General features: G+C 48.2%; 1 protein-coding gene across 2 annotated transcripts in view; it reads left to right on the top strand.

The window, feature by feature from the left end:
- LTBP2 (latent transforming growth factor beta binding protein 2) overlaps positions 1 to 12995 on the top strand; it is a 70662-nt gene that overhangs the window by 14182 nt on the left and 43485 nt on the right. The gene's annotated exons all lie outside the window — the stretch shown is intronic.

The following is a 12995-nucleotide window of genomic DNA, read 5'->3' as shown; positions in this document are numbered from 1 at the left end:
AAAGGTGGAGCTGTTGGAGCTCAGAGGTCCATGCAGGAGGGACTCTGAGGAGCTCAGGATGACAACTGTGGCATCATCTGGTCTTTTGGGTGAGGAAGAACTCAGCATTTCAGCACAACTACCTCAGATCAATGCTGAGATGCTCCTGTACCTGAGCTACCACTCCTCCACAAAACTTTTTGTTTTGTGACATCCTGCTGGAGCTGGAGCCGGTTTTGCTGAATGAGGCAGTAAAGATGAGAGAGGTGTCTTTCCCAAATGAGCACTGCTGCTGTGCAAGCAGCTTGGTGGGGATAGAGCATTGAGAATATTGCCTGCTGCTGTACAACAACCCACACATATTATTTGTTTGGGTTTTTTTAGACCATCTCCACTTTTCTGTAAGAGTCTGTGAACATGAGAGCAAAGTGTTAGACTGCATCACCCCTAAAGGCCCCTGTGTCTATTGGAGCTGTTCACTCAATTGCTGGGCCAGAAAAACAGTTTTGGTGGTAGCCATCGAAACAGAGAATTTTCTCATGGCTTCCGGCAGGAGCCTCTCAGTCACAGTCAGGAAGACATTACAGCAAATTACAGGTGCTTAACCAGGAGGTAACTTCAGTTTCTCCTTTACTTATTTGAGCTTTTTGTTTTCTCTGTCAACATCACTCAGAGCTGCTTGAGGAGAGGGCAATTTGGCCTTTGTTTTTCTATTTTCCTGCAGGTTGTTTCCAATGTGCCCATTGCTCCTACAGTGGCTACTGCCTTTCTGTCTCTTCTGAAACAGAGCCAATGCATGGGCTGGAGACAATTCTAAACCCTGGGCTGTCAGGAGTTTTGGTGAGGCTCAAATGACTGGCAAAGATTTTACTGGCACTGAGTAGTTCACTGAAGCTGACTATCTTTGTGCCCAAATGGAAGACTATCTGATAGAAACCAAATTCAAGAAAGGCAGAGGTGATGCTGGCAGGGAGAGGTGGCCAATCCCCTGTCATTGCTGCTCAAAGAGAGGTTTGCTGCCCAAGTGAGCATGCAGCCCTCTCACAGGCCTGTAATCCTGGGCATTGCTGACGAGTTACCCTGAGGTGATGACCTCCTCCTACCCCTCTGTGCTACCACTCTGTGCGGAGGGACTGGAGGGGAGGGACAGCAGTGTCCTTGGAGATACAGCACCTGTTGAAGGCTTTCCCAGTAAGGAACATGACCTCAGGCTCCACACAGAGGACAGAGGGCTGTGCAGGCACTGGCAGAGCATTCTTGTCCAGCCAGTCAGACATAGCATCCAGTGATCACTGACCTGGGACTGCTGGATGCCCAGCTGCCCACCGTACCCTAAATCCTCTGGCACTATCCCAGGGAAATAGGACTCCATTAAGGACCACGCAATGCTGTTCCTTCTTCCCTCCTCATGAAGACCATAGGATGTCACCTTTATCCCATGCTTCAGCAAGAGAATTTGACTATCATCCTTTGCAATGGCCACAGGTAGGACACTGGGACATGTCCACCACTGACTACCTTCTGGAGATGTCCTGAAGGATCTTCTGAGGCTGCTGTGTGTCTCTCCAAGAGGGAGTTGTCACCACCCCTCTGGGTGCTGTTCTGCCCAAATGATGTTTAACAGCCCTGCTTTGCAGGCAGGTGGAGGGCTGCCTGCACCCTGGCACTGGTCTGCATCAAAATCCCTCTCTTCAGTCCCTGGGTGTTCTTCTGTACAATTCAGTCACTTGGATTTTTTCTGTTGTCTGTGGAACTTATAACATGGTGTGTTACTGCATGACTTAAAAGTCTTCCTGCTGTTAGAAGAGTTGTTTCCCAAATGTTTTTGAGTAGCCCTTTCAGCATGCCAACTTCTGGGCTAGCTGCAGAGCCTGTAAGAGTGAACATCTACAGCCCAAAGGTGTGGGCTTGGTCAGGCCCTCCCATTGCTTCACTTGTTGGTCCCCATCTGGTCTCTGTGTGAGTTGGTTCAGTTCAGTAAACCAGCAAAAAAAATTAACACAGCAAAACCAAGGATAATTTTCTGCCACTACAGTGGGATAAATTGGCTTGTTGGAAGATCATGAGATCAGAAGAATTGGACAGAATTGCACATCTAGCAATGAAGGGGAGGAAAGGAGGGGATTCGCCTTTTGGTGGTGGGAAAGTCACTTCTTAGTCTCATGAAAGCACACTCTTAGACTTACCTGAACTTGCAGTGACAACATCATCTCTTTCCACTGAAGTACTTTCTGTGCCTTTGCATGAAACTTTCTTCATACAGTTGGGCTGTAGCAGCAAAAGCAAGAAGTTTGTCTTAAAAAAGCAAGGTAGAGCTTGCTCATGTTTGCAAGTATGAGGATTGGTTCTTAGGCATTGCAAACTCGGAGTTGCATTCACTGGAGTTCAGTTCACTGTCAAGTGTGAGAGGTACAGCTTTTGCCTTGTTGGTCCATGATCTGAGGATAAGGGTGAGGTGTGCTGCTGGACACTGACTTTTTCTAGTCATTCTGCCATGATTTCACAGGAGCTGGCTTACTTGTCTGATTTGTCAATAAGGAAGAGGTAGAAGAAGCTCTTGAATGGTTCAGTGGATGGAGGACACTGGTGATTCTAGGTCAGTGGTGGTGAGAAGACTCTGAGTTCCAGGACAAACATGCAGTCCCCAACCTCATTTGCATAGCTAACAAGCAGGAGTTGCACAAGAGTGGGAGCTTATAGACATCTAAGCCTTGTCTTGCTGTGCCAAGACACGAAATGAATCCTCACTTGAGTGAATTTGCATTCTCCTTTTGTTTATTTGCATTTCTATTTGCTTTATTTATGTTTGCTTGTACAGAGCTAATAATCAGAAGCTCTGAAGCCATGCACTAGAACAGTACTATATTAGATTCCCTATAAACATGCAACAAAACCCATGAATCCTGCACAGAGACCTGGTCTCTAAGAAGAGATTGGGTTGCTTTTGGTTTCAATGTGTTCTGAAGTGAGCCTTCCGAGAGCGTTACGGGAGCAGCCAGCCGAATTAGTTAGGAACTGCCTGGACCAAAATATTCCTCACTTACCTGAGTGATGGGAATGCTTGAAAATGATTTCTTATCCTCATGTAGTTGGACTTGCTGCTTATCATGACTGTGGTCTGGAGGTAGGAAATCTTTAGGAGTCTGTAAGAGCCCACAAAGTGTTGGTGAAGAGCATGACCAGACAGCTGCCTGTTTTCATGGTTCTGCTTCTGGTATGTATGTGCTTCTGGTTCTGCTTCAGGCCCTCCAGAGCTCTGGAAGGACAAGTAGCCTTCTGTGGCTTCCCTGCCAGGAGAGCCCAGGAAGCACAACTGGCACAGCAGGAGATGTTACTGTCAGTCCTCTACCCTCAAGGTACCTTCTCACCCTTGGTGAGAAGTGGCAGCTCCTTCAGCAACAGGGTTGTACCAGTCATATGCAACTGGTTGTACTGGTTGGTTCGTATTTTCACCTGTCAGATGTGAGGGCTAGTGAATGGACCTGTGGGTATTCCCACTGTAGCTGTCATAGATCCTTTTCTGGGTATGCTGGCAGTCTTGGAAAGATGTGGATGTGAAGGTCAGCTTGAATGTTGTGCTGAGCACAGGCATCAGTGCTGTGGAGTTACATGTACCCGTCAGTGTTTCTGTTTGGAGAGGTACTGGGTAAGGAGCACTCCATCCTTGGCTTGCCTCTATGGTGTGCATTCTCTCTTCTTCCTGGGACTAAAGAAGATGTATTCAGTCTTACCTGAGCTCAACTCTTGCCCAGGGAAGGACTAGGCTGGGAGAAGGGCAGCTCTGGGTCTACTTTGCTGAGACCAGAGCTGGTGATGCTCACACTGCCATCCCTGGAAATACAGGCTAAGCAATCAGTACCACACCCCAAGTTCCTTCAGCAGTCTGTGGCTCAGTGGATATTTGGAGTTAGGTGTCTGAGGGAGCCTGTGGAGACTTGTTAGCTGCTGAAGAAGCTGAGAGATCCCCATTCTGTGCTGGTTGGAACAGCAAGTGCTCTGGAGAGCAAAATCCTAGGGGTGTTAGAGGCCCTCCCGGTGTGGACTAGCTGTAAATCCTCCCTCTTCTTGACCTCAGCCTGAATCTCTGCCTGGAGAAGCAAAGACCTGATTGGATGGATTGTGCGGGTGGAGTTGCACCTCAGCCCAGAACCTGAGCTAAATGGAAACAGCTTTGTTTTCCTAAGGCTGGAATATCAGCAGAATTCATGTTTATTTAGCAGGGAGGGGAAGGGGTTTGTTCCCTTGCCCCTTACCCTCAGGATGGCTGACCAGAAGCCTTTGATTCTGGGCAGTGTGTGTGGAGGGTCCTGTTGCTGCCACTTGAGAAGGTCCCATCTGCCAGGAGTGTTGTGCATAAATCTGTAGCCAGCACCTGTGCAAGGGAGCTGTGCTGCCTGGCTGGGATGTATGTGCTGGAGCTTGCAAAGCTAGGCATCCTTCCTCTGGGATGGGAAGAAGAGATGTCTGGAACATGCAAAGCATTTCCCCAGTAATGCAGGCAAGGGAAAGGGGCATAGCTGTGGTGTAAGGTGCTGAGACACTGCAGACAGCTTAATGCAGCTAAGCTCTTGAGGGCAGGGAGCTTCCTCTGAGAGGGTTCTGTTTAGGCAAGGCAGTTGCTGGGAGTTGCCTGGTGTTTTCAGGATGGAAAAGGAAGAAGGCTGAGTTGCAACATGCCTGGCCCACTGATTTCTGATCTCAGACTCTCCTCTGCAGCACCCTGGAGGAGACATCTCCTCCCTTCCTGATGAGAGGAAGGGCTATGTGCAGCTCTTGAGGAGCTGTGGCAAGTGCTCCTGGCCTGGGAACACTGGGAACTTCATGCCAGCAGACAGGCTCTGCCAAAATCTCTGTTCTCTCTCTTGGAAGCGAAGGATTAGAACAGCAGGGAGCAAGCAGGCGGGAGGATCTTGGGTGTGTGGCAGAGGTTGCTGGACGGAGAAAGTGTATTTCCCCCCATTGAATATTGTTCTTTTTCATTTGAAAATCCTGTTCTAGTGGTAGTCAAATGTCAAGCATGATCCTTTGCAAAGGGGAGTGGGGTCCATGGGTGGGTACAAAGCTGTCTGTGCTGGGGTGGCCACTTAAAGCACGACATTGAGAACTGTGGCTTGGCAAAATCAGCTTGATGTGCTTGTTGTCATTGAGGACTAGCAGATAGAACAAAAAGTTCACTGGAAGGTCACTTGCTTTTTAAAGATGCTGCTCCAAACAGAGGCAGATTTGTCTTAATTGTTAAAGCAGGATCTGGAGCCTCCTGTCTTGCCAGCTTTGAACTTTCCACATTTATGAGAAAAAGGGGAACTTGCTTACTGCCTTACTTGGGTTGCTGATGACTGTTCAAGACTGTCCAACGTATGTCTAGCACTAGGAGGAGGTCTGTACTAGCTACATACTTATTGAATGCATCTTCTGCCCTTCTGCTCACTTATGACTGTCACTCAGTCCCCATTTATGAACATTACAGTTTATTAATATCCAAATATCAGAGAAAATAAAAGCCAGCCCTGGATGAGAAGCATCCTCCTGTTTAAGTGCATTCCTGTGGCATAGGCTGTGGCAGCTTTCCCACTTCATTTGGTATGGGACCAGCCCAGGAGATCCATAGTGCATGATGTTGAATTCCCGGGGTAAAACAGCAGTGGCAGCCTTGTGCCACGACGGTGTTTTTGTGCTTGTTACTTGAATGGCATATTTTCTCAGTGCAGATAAGTCCTAACTGCAGCTTTCTAAGGTGCTTCCCCCTTTGGCAATACGGTTTTTGCAAGGTGGCCAAATATTTACGTTCCTTGATCCAAAGCCAACTTTGAGTAGATATCTGAGACATTGTTAAAAAATTGAAAAAAGCCAGTGCCATTCTGGGTGAGAGCATGTGAAAAGGAAAATATGTCACTCAGGACAATGAGATCTCCATAAGCTCCAGATCTCAGCCCCTTTCCTGCTTTGACATAGTCAAAAGTCCTTGGCAAGCTGGATGAGAAGCCTAAAGGAAAGACTCAGGCTACTCAAGAGGAGTGTAAATGCCATTTTTCTTATATAAAAATACTCCTTTTTTATATTACATGATATACCTTCTCTAGTCTGGCACCAGATTCAGTTGCTTTATTTTCTAGTGTTTTAAGCTGTCAGCACCATTCTGGTTTATATGTTTTATCTATTTACTTTCTAGGGGGTTGCATACCCTTCAGAGCAGCAGGAGAATAGCTGGCTTTCAGATCCCTTTTTTAAACTCCAAATATGGTCTTTACATTAGACTTGTTTTTTCTGCACCTCCCTGGGAGCCATTCCTGTAGCTTACTGCAGCCTTTAGGCAGTTGAAATGCACTTTTCCTTCTAACTGAAAGAAGAGTGCTGCTACTGTCAGCTTAATCTGAGACTCCATGCTGCTGGGCAAATACATTGTACATGTGGTAGGTAAGGTAGTATAGAAAATCCAGTTTATAGCCTATTTTATATACTGTACATATATCATTTGGGACATTTATGACAATACAATTTATATAGCAGTTCTATAAAAAAGAAAGTTGTTAGAAGAGCACTAAGGCCACATGATCAAATGCTGGGGAGAGTTTTCCTAATGCCTGAATTAGGATTGTCATCGATCTTGCTTTCAGCTCCCTTGTTCCTGTGGATTACTGCAGTTTCTCATACCTGACTGTGTGTTGCCTTTTTTGGTTTAAACTGGTACTTCAGTAAAATCAAAGCTGTTCTCTTTAGTTGCGAATGTTTCCCATAAATCACCAGTGCTAGCAGGAAGCAAGGGATTAATTGAAGTTGATTTGATACAAGAAGTGGTTGAAATGAAGATCTAAAAGTCTCCATATAAAATCTACTGGTTCTCTTTTCCATTATTCAGAAGCACCCTGCAAAATGCTGCCCTGAGTGCTTGGTGCTCAGAGGGATTGGTACCTTGCTCTCCACACCATCTCATTTTTTTTTCTCCTGTGTGAACACTCTCATTTAGGCAGAAACTAAACATCTAGGCAGGAATTAAGAAGGTATTCAGGCTGGAAAAATCCTATCTGTTACTGCTGAAGAAAAAGTATCCTCTATGGGAAGAAGAAATCTGTACGGAGAAGCTAAGATTTTTCAGGGTAGAAGTGAACAGAAAATTAGTTGACAGAGGATAACAATGGTGCATACCAGGGACTGATGGTGCTTAGGACTTTGGAGGCAAAAGACCCAAGTCAGATGAGGTTTTTTTCCTGTACACCCTGGGCTCCTGCTCTGAGTCAAGGTATTCTTTATTGCCAGAAAAGATCTTGACAAATTGGAAAGAATTCTGAGGGAGAGAGGGAGGGAGCTGAGGGGAATGGTTAACAGACCCACATCTGCAAAACTGAGCCAAATGTTGGCCTTGGAGGATGAGGAACATATTTGGAGGCTGAGGCTATCAGGATGGGGCAGAGTGTATTAGGTTGCCTGTAGCCTTGGCAGGATGGCCATGGTAATTTTTCAAAGATATGGCTTTCTAAAAAGCAATGTACCAGACTATTCCAGGGATGAAATGACAGGTTGATAATGACACTGGAGCTTTGCCTTCTCCATGACTTTGGAGCTCTGCTGCTGCAGAGCTGGAGTTTGGACACTGCCAAAGCAGGCCCAGTGCTCCACATCCCTTCTCAATGAGGAGTCTGTGGAACCTGTTCCCCCCTTACAGTCCTTGGTGTGGGTACTGAAGGCCACGTGAGAGAGGTGCAGAGCAGATCATGGTCACAGTACTCCTGAAGTCACGGCTTTGCCATCGGGCATCATGCTTGCATGGCCAGGAGTGCTCCTGGTTCCCAGATAGCCACTAGTCTCCTGGCTAGTGAGCAAGGGGAGGGGTGGAGCCAGTGCAGAACAATACACACTAAAAATCACCGGGATGGTCGTTCCCTAATTCTTGACAAGGATGAGACTTCAAGAGTGGATAGCAAAAGTTATATCCCAACTCAGCTGTCATGGATTGAGTGCTGCAGGTGCAGGAATCCTGTGTGCGGCTGAGCACGGAGGGATGTGAGAAGACCTATCAACACTGATGTAAAAGATCCAAAGGCCAGGACATCCTGCTGGGTGTTTAACCATTATTTTAGCTTAAAATATGTCTTAGATCTGTAGTGTTCCCAGGATGAGTGGGAGACCACCTGCTGTAGATGAAAAGCCTTCACTTCTTCAGATGAGAGCACTACACACATCTCTTCATGTTGTTGCTCTCATGCTGTGTGTGTGTGTTCAGCCACAAACTCTTCACCCCACTCACATGCCTGGGATGAGAGAGGCTTTTCCACCCTCCCCATGTCCTGTGTACAGCAGTGGGCAGGCAGCTGGCTCCCCCCACTCCCAGGGGTGCACGTGGGTGCAAGGATGAATAGGCCAAAGTGTTTTTTCAGGGCTTTGAAGCTGGCAGCCTAGTGAAGGGGGTGGGTGTTGCTAGTCACCAAGATGGAAACGAAACTCAACTGTGCTTGTTTTCTCTCTGTGTTATGGGGGAGATGAGTGACCTCCCTGCAGCCAGTGCTGAGCTTTTCTCCGGCTAATGCCTCTACAGCAGGTTTCATTAGACTGCAGCCAGGCCCCCAGGTCGCAGCTGTTGTGTCCTGTGGAAACAGAGGGCCCTTTGAGATGAAGGTCTGTGTGCCTGTGTGTACAAGCACAGGTTCATATGTTGTACTCTCCTCTTGTATGCCACTGCCCTAAAGACAGATCCTTCCCTGCCAGGTCGGACCCTGTACTGGGGAGCCTGGGGAGTAGGAGAGGGGAAGAGGAGGTGTTGCTGTGGTTGGTGGGGGGTTGAGATCTCACTGGAGTGGTCACATTGCATGGCTGACAGCCCAGCTGTCTGACTGTGCCAGCAGCTCCTGCCGGGGTTTGCGATGGTGCAAAGCCTGCGGCCCTGGGGTGATGTCTGCAGTAGGATAGTGACATTGATGGTGACCTGCATGTGATGGCAGCTGTTAGGATGTTTCTAGATGTGTCTCTAATCACTGAGGTGTGAGACTGCCTGTGTGACTGCATTTGGCAGCAGTGCTGTGCCCGTTGATTGTGCTGCTCAGCAGCAGCTCCTCCATTCAGCAGGAGAGCCAACTGAGGCAGCTTCCTCATTGTTTCAGCCCAGAGGAGTATGCAGCTGAGCACCACAGGCCAGCCTGGGCACATCTGCCAGAGAGGTGGTAGCTTGCCTGGTCTCCCTCACCATCTAAATTCCTGTTTTAGCCTATGGAGTGTTCAAGGCATGGCCCAAATGTGGCTTTTATAGTCAAGTAGCCTGGCATGGTTCCTCTGCTGGCTCCACTTGAAGCCTGGAGCAGTTGCAGGCTGCGTTTTTATTTTTGGCATTGGCCTGCACTTCAGCTCTGGAGACAAGCAGATTGCAGACAGCTCTTTATCACATTTGGCATTTGGAAATCATGATTTTGGCCATTTTATGGGTCAGCACTGGGGTCTGATGGATCCAATCATGAGACAGTCTGCAGCTCCTGGTGACCTCCTGATGCCATGCCTTAGTGCAGGGCATGTTTCTACAGCCTCGCTGGGCCAGGCAGGTGCTGTTCCCATGCTTGGAGAGTTGGACTTTTTCCAGAGAGTCAGTTGCTCACTGCTTAATACATGAGAGCAAAGAAGAGCATTCAACAGAGTGGCAGGTGGCATTTGTGGCACATGTGGCAAGGGAAGGGCATTTAATGTCAGCAGAGCGCTGTGTGGAAGCATGTGAGCAGCCACTTTGGCTAAGGGGCAAATTGGATCCCAAGAGACTGATTGAAAAGAACTTGTCGGTTGTCTGTGAGCTTAGAGGGGTTCAGTTATTTGTGTGGTGTCTGGCAACTCCTGAACAGATAAAATTAGAGTTCACAGCCCTCTCCCTCTCTGTTCTCACACAGTACATGGCAGGCTGGGAGCCAGCTAGGATGGCCCTGAAGCACTGGCACTGCTTTGGGGGCCAGAAGAAGGAAGATGCCAGGGTGGTGGTGGTGGAGTCTGAGGTTGGTGGCAGGAGGCAGACAGCTGGTGACTCTGCTGTCTCATGGACTCGCGTATCTGTTGCTACAGTTTGTAGTGAGAGATTCAGAGAAATCTTGGCCACTGGCACATATTGCAAGCAGAGCAGGCAGCTGGAGTTACCACTGCAATATGGCACAGGTGAGAGCCCAAAACAAGAGCCATGTGGGCTCTGTGAGAGCTTCTTAGTCGTTGTGGTAAGGGGTAGGGCTGGCATCTGGGTGCTGGACTGACACAGTTCTTGGCGAGTGCCAGGGACAGAGTATAATGTGCGGCAGGGAGCCTGACACATTTTCTGGGCCCTGCAGCCCCACTTTGTGAGTGCTGTTTGTGCCCTCCCACACAAAGGCACAGAGTGTCATCAGTGACACTCTGCCAACAGCAGCTCTAGAGGTCTTGAAGGGGAAGAAAGTTTTGGATGACTTGCACCTTAATATCCCTGTGATGGCCCAGGTGCCTGTGTCTTGTGTCCCAGCTCGCGTGACATCTGGCTGTCGGTGTCTGGAAATCCGGCACAAAGGCACCGAGTGGTCATTCTTGTGACCTTCATGGTACACAGATTCTGCTTGGCTCTCCCAAGAAGTTCTTATGCTTGTGGGATGCTGGTAGCTGCTTCTCCTGTGCAGGAGAACTTCCCATGCCTTCCACCAAATGCTGAGGAGTATGGGCTTCAGATTTCAGGGTCTTCCTCATTTGAATGGGAGGTACCAGGGCTGAAGACACCAGCAGGAGGGTCAGCAGGCAGATTTCAGTGGTATTTCTGCTGCTCCTGGAGATAATAAACTGAGCCAGGATTTATGGACATAAAGTGAGTGGGTTTGAAGTCAGGTGCCCTGTATGGTGTGGTTTTCCCCCTCCTCCAAGGGTCTTACCAGAGTTGTCTTCCTCGTCAGCGTGTTTGTGAGCTAATTGATAATAAACTTGAGTGCTCTCTAAGCAATGCCTCTCCTGTGCTCCAGGACCTGCCAAGTGAGCCATGAGTCCTTTCTGCCTGCTGAGGAACCTATTTGGAGTCCAAGAAAGGGGAAGTTTCTGGTTTGCAGTCAATTTACTGCTTTCCAAGGCTGGCTGCTTCTCTTTCTCCCATAGACACAGATGCTGGTGTTAAGGCTCCATTCTTCTCTGATGCTTAGTGGAAAATCAGCAACTGCTGAGCATTACAAAGGGGGAAGTGAATCACTGATTTTGGTCCCTGTAGCCCCAAGCAGGGAGGGCATCTTGCCAGAGGGCCAGGCAGATGGACAAGACAGACACCGAGTTCAGCATTTAAAATCCAGGGGAGAACCTGCCTGTTGCCCTGGCAGGTTATCAGGGGCTGAGCATGACTCAGTCCCTGTCCTGGCTGAGCTCACTCATCTTGGAGATGCACATGCAGGCTGCGGTCTGGAGCAACTGGGATGGACTCACCAGTGCTGCAGTGGCTCAGCCTCCATGGGACTCTGCTCCCAGCCCCATGGGCAGCACGTGTGCTTTCTGGGTACCTGGAGGCAGCAACTGCATCCCAAGCAGCAGGCTGATTATATTTGGAGAGATGGAGCTTGTTGGGCCCCGGATGGGGTTTTCTGGACCCTGGGAAGAGAGTTTCTTCTTTGAGAGCTGCTTATCTTCAGATTTGTTTTGGCCAGTGCTGTTGTTCCCTTCTGAGAGTTGCTCCTTAGGTCTCAATAGTCTCTGTCATCTCTCCTTGATGTTCAGCATGGTGAGGTTTTGTTTCCAGTTAGAACACTGAATTTCCAATCCTCATCTCTCCAGTCCTTGCCTTGTCTGAGTTTAGTGCCCCTCCCAGCTCACCACACCACCCAGGACTCACTCTCTCCAGTGCCTCAAGCCATCCACCCTGCTGTGGTCTGTCAGGCTTTGGCTGGGGAGAGGGTGAGGCAGGCTGGATGAAAAACCAGTAATACTCTTGTGGTACTTGGCTCTGCATTTCCTTTACACAAATAGAAAAAACCCCACCGTTTCCCAGCTCACTAGCAATCTGGCCAAAGTCAACATTTGGATGAAGAGCAGCCGATAGAAGCTAAATCCAGGAAAGACTGAGGTGTTGCTGCTGGGGAGAGGGAAGTGCTTTGAAGAGTTTGCCATCTTTGCCTCCGGCTCCAAGGAGGATGCCTGGTGTTAAGTCACTAAGAGAACCGTTCGCCCACCTGTACTCCCTCTGGCTTTTGCTTACCCAGAGAATTATGATCATGAGAAGTGATCAGAGATTGGAAAATGTTTTCTATATACAGTGGGTTAAGAAAACTGTATTGTTTCCTGGATACCTCAGTCTCAGTGATTTTGACTTGGTTATTGTGACTCCGCATATCTAATCTTGAAATTGCAGGCTTCAAAAAAACCCCTGTGGTTGATTCAGAAAACAGAGATCCTCCTATCCATCTGTGCAGTTTCTGGGAGTCTGCCAGCTCAGTCCTCAGTGAAGTGACAGAAAATCACTCACCTGTTCTGTTCAGAGAACAGGCACCTTGTAGGTTCCTCTGGGACTGGCAGGAGAGCCATGATATCCTGGGCTTACAATATTTTTGTGCCTTCTCTACCCTGCTAAGACTAAAGTTAATATAGAGCAGAGTGCAAGTGGTACCAAAATTCATTGAAAATAAAATGTTTGCACATGCAGGTGCTGTGGCAGTGTTTTGGATGCCTTGCTGAATGAAATACAAGTATTATTTGGGTTCCTGCTGGGATATGTAGCACTAGAATGTAGGGGACCAGATCTCGCTTAGTTCTCTTGACTTCTAGCATGTGTCCTTGGGTTTATAGGGAAACCAAGTCATTGACCTGCACATCAGAATAGGGCAGCTAAAAGTGCTTTTTGGATACTTTTGAACTGTTGCAGATGCGGGTCAGTCTGTCTGCACAGTACCCTCCCATCCCAAATCTCTTAATTTTGATAAGCACCTAATACCTATAGGTATTTCCGTGTGAAGGTGACTGAGGTGTCTTAGCCAGTGACCTTTCAGCTGGCAGAAATCAGCAGGAGCACACACAGACCCATGCTCCTGAAAGGAGAATGCTGCTCCCTCTGCCTTCCCTCCTCA

Source organism: Prinia subflava, chromosome 5 (assembly GCF_021018805.1).
Source record: "Prinia subflava isolate CZ2003 ecotype Zambia chromosome 5, Cam_Psub_1.2, whole genome shotgun sequence".
NCBI lineage: Eukaryota > Metazoa > Chordata > Aves > Passeriformes > Cisticolidae > Prinia > Prinia subflava.
This window is presented reverse-complemented; position numbering and strand designations above follow the sequence as displayed.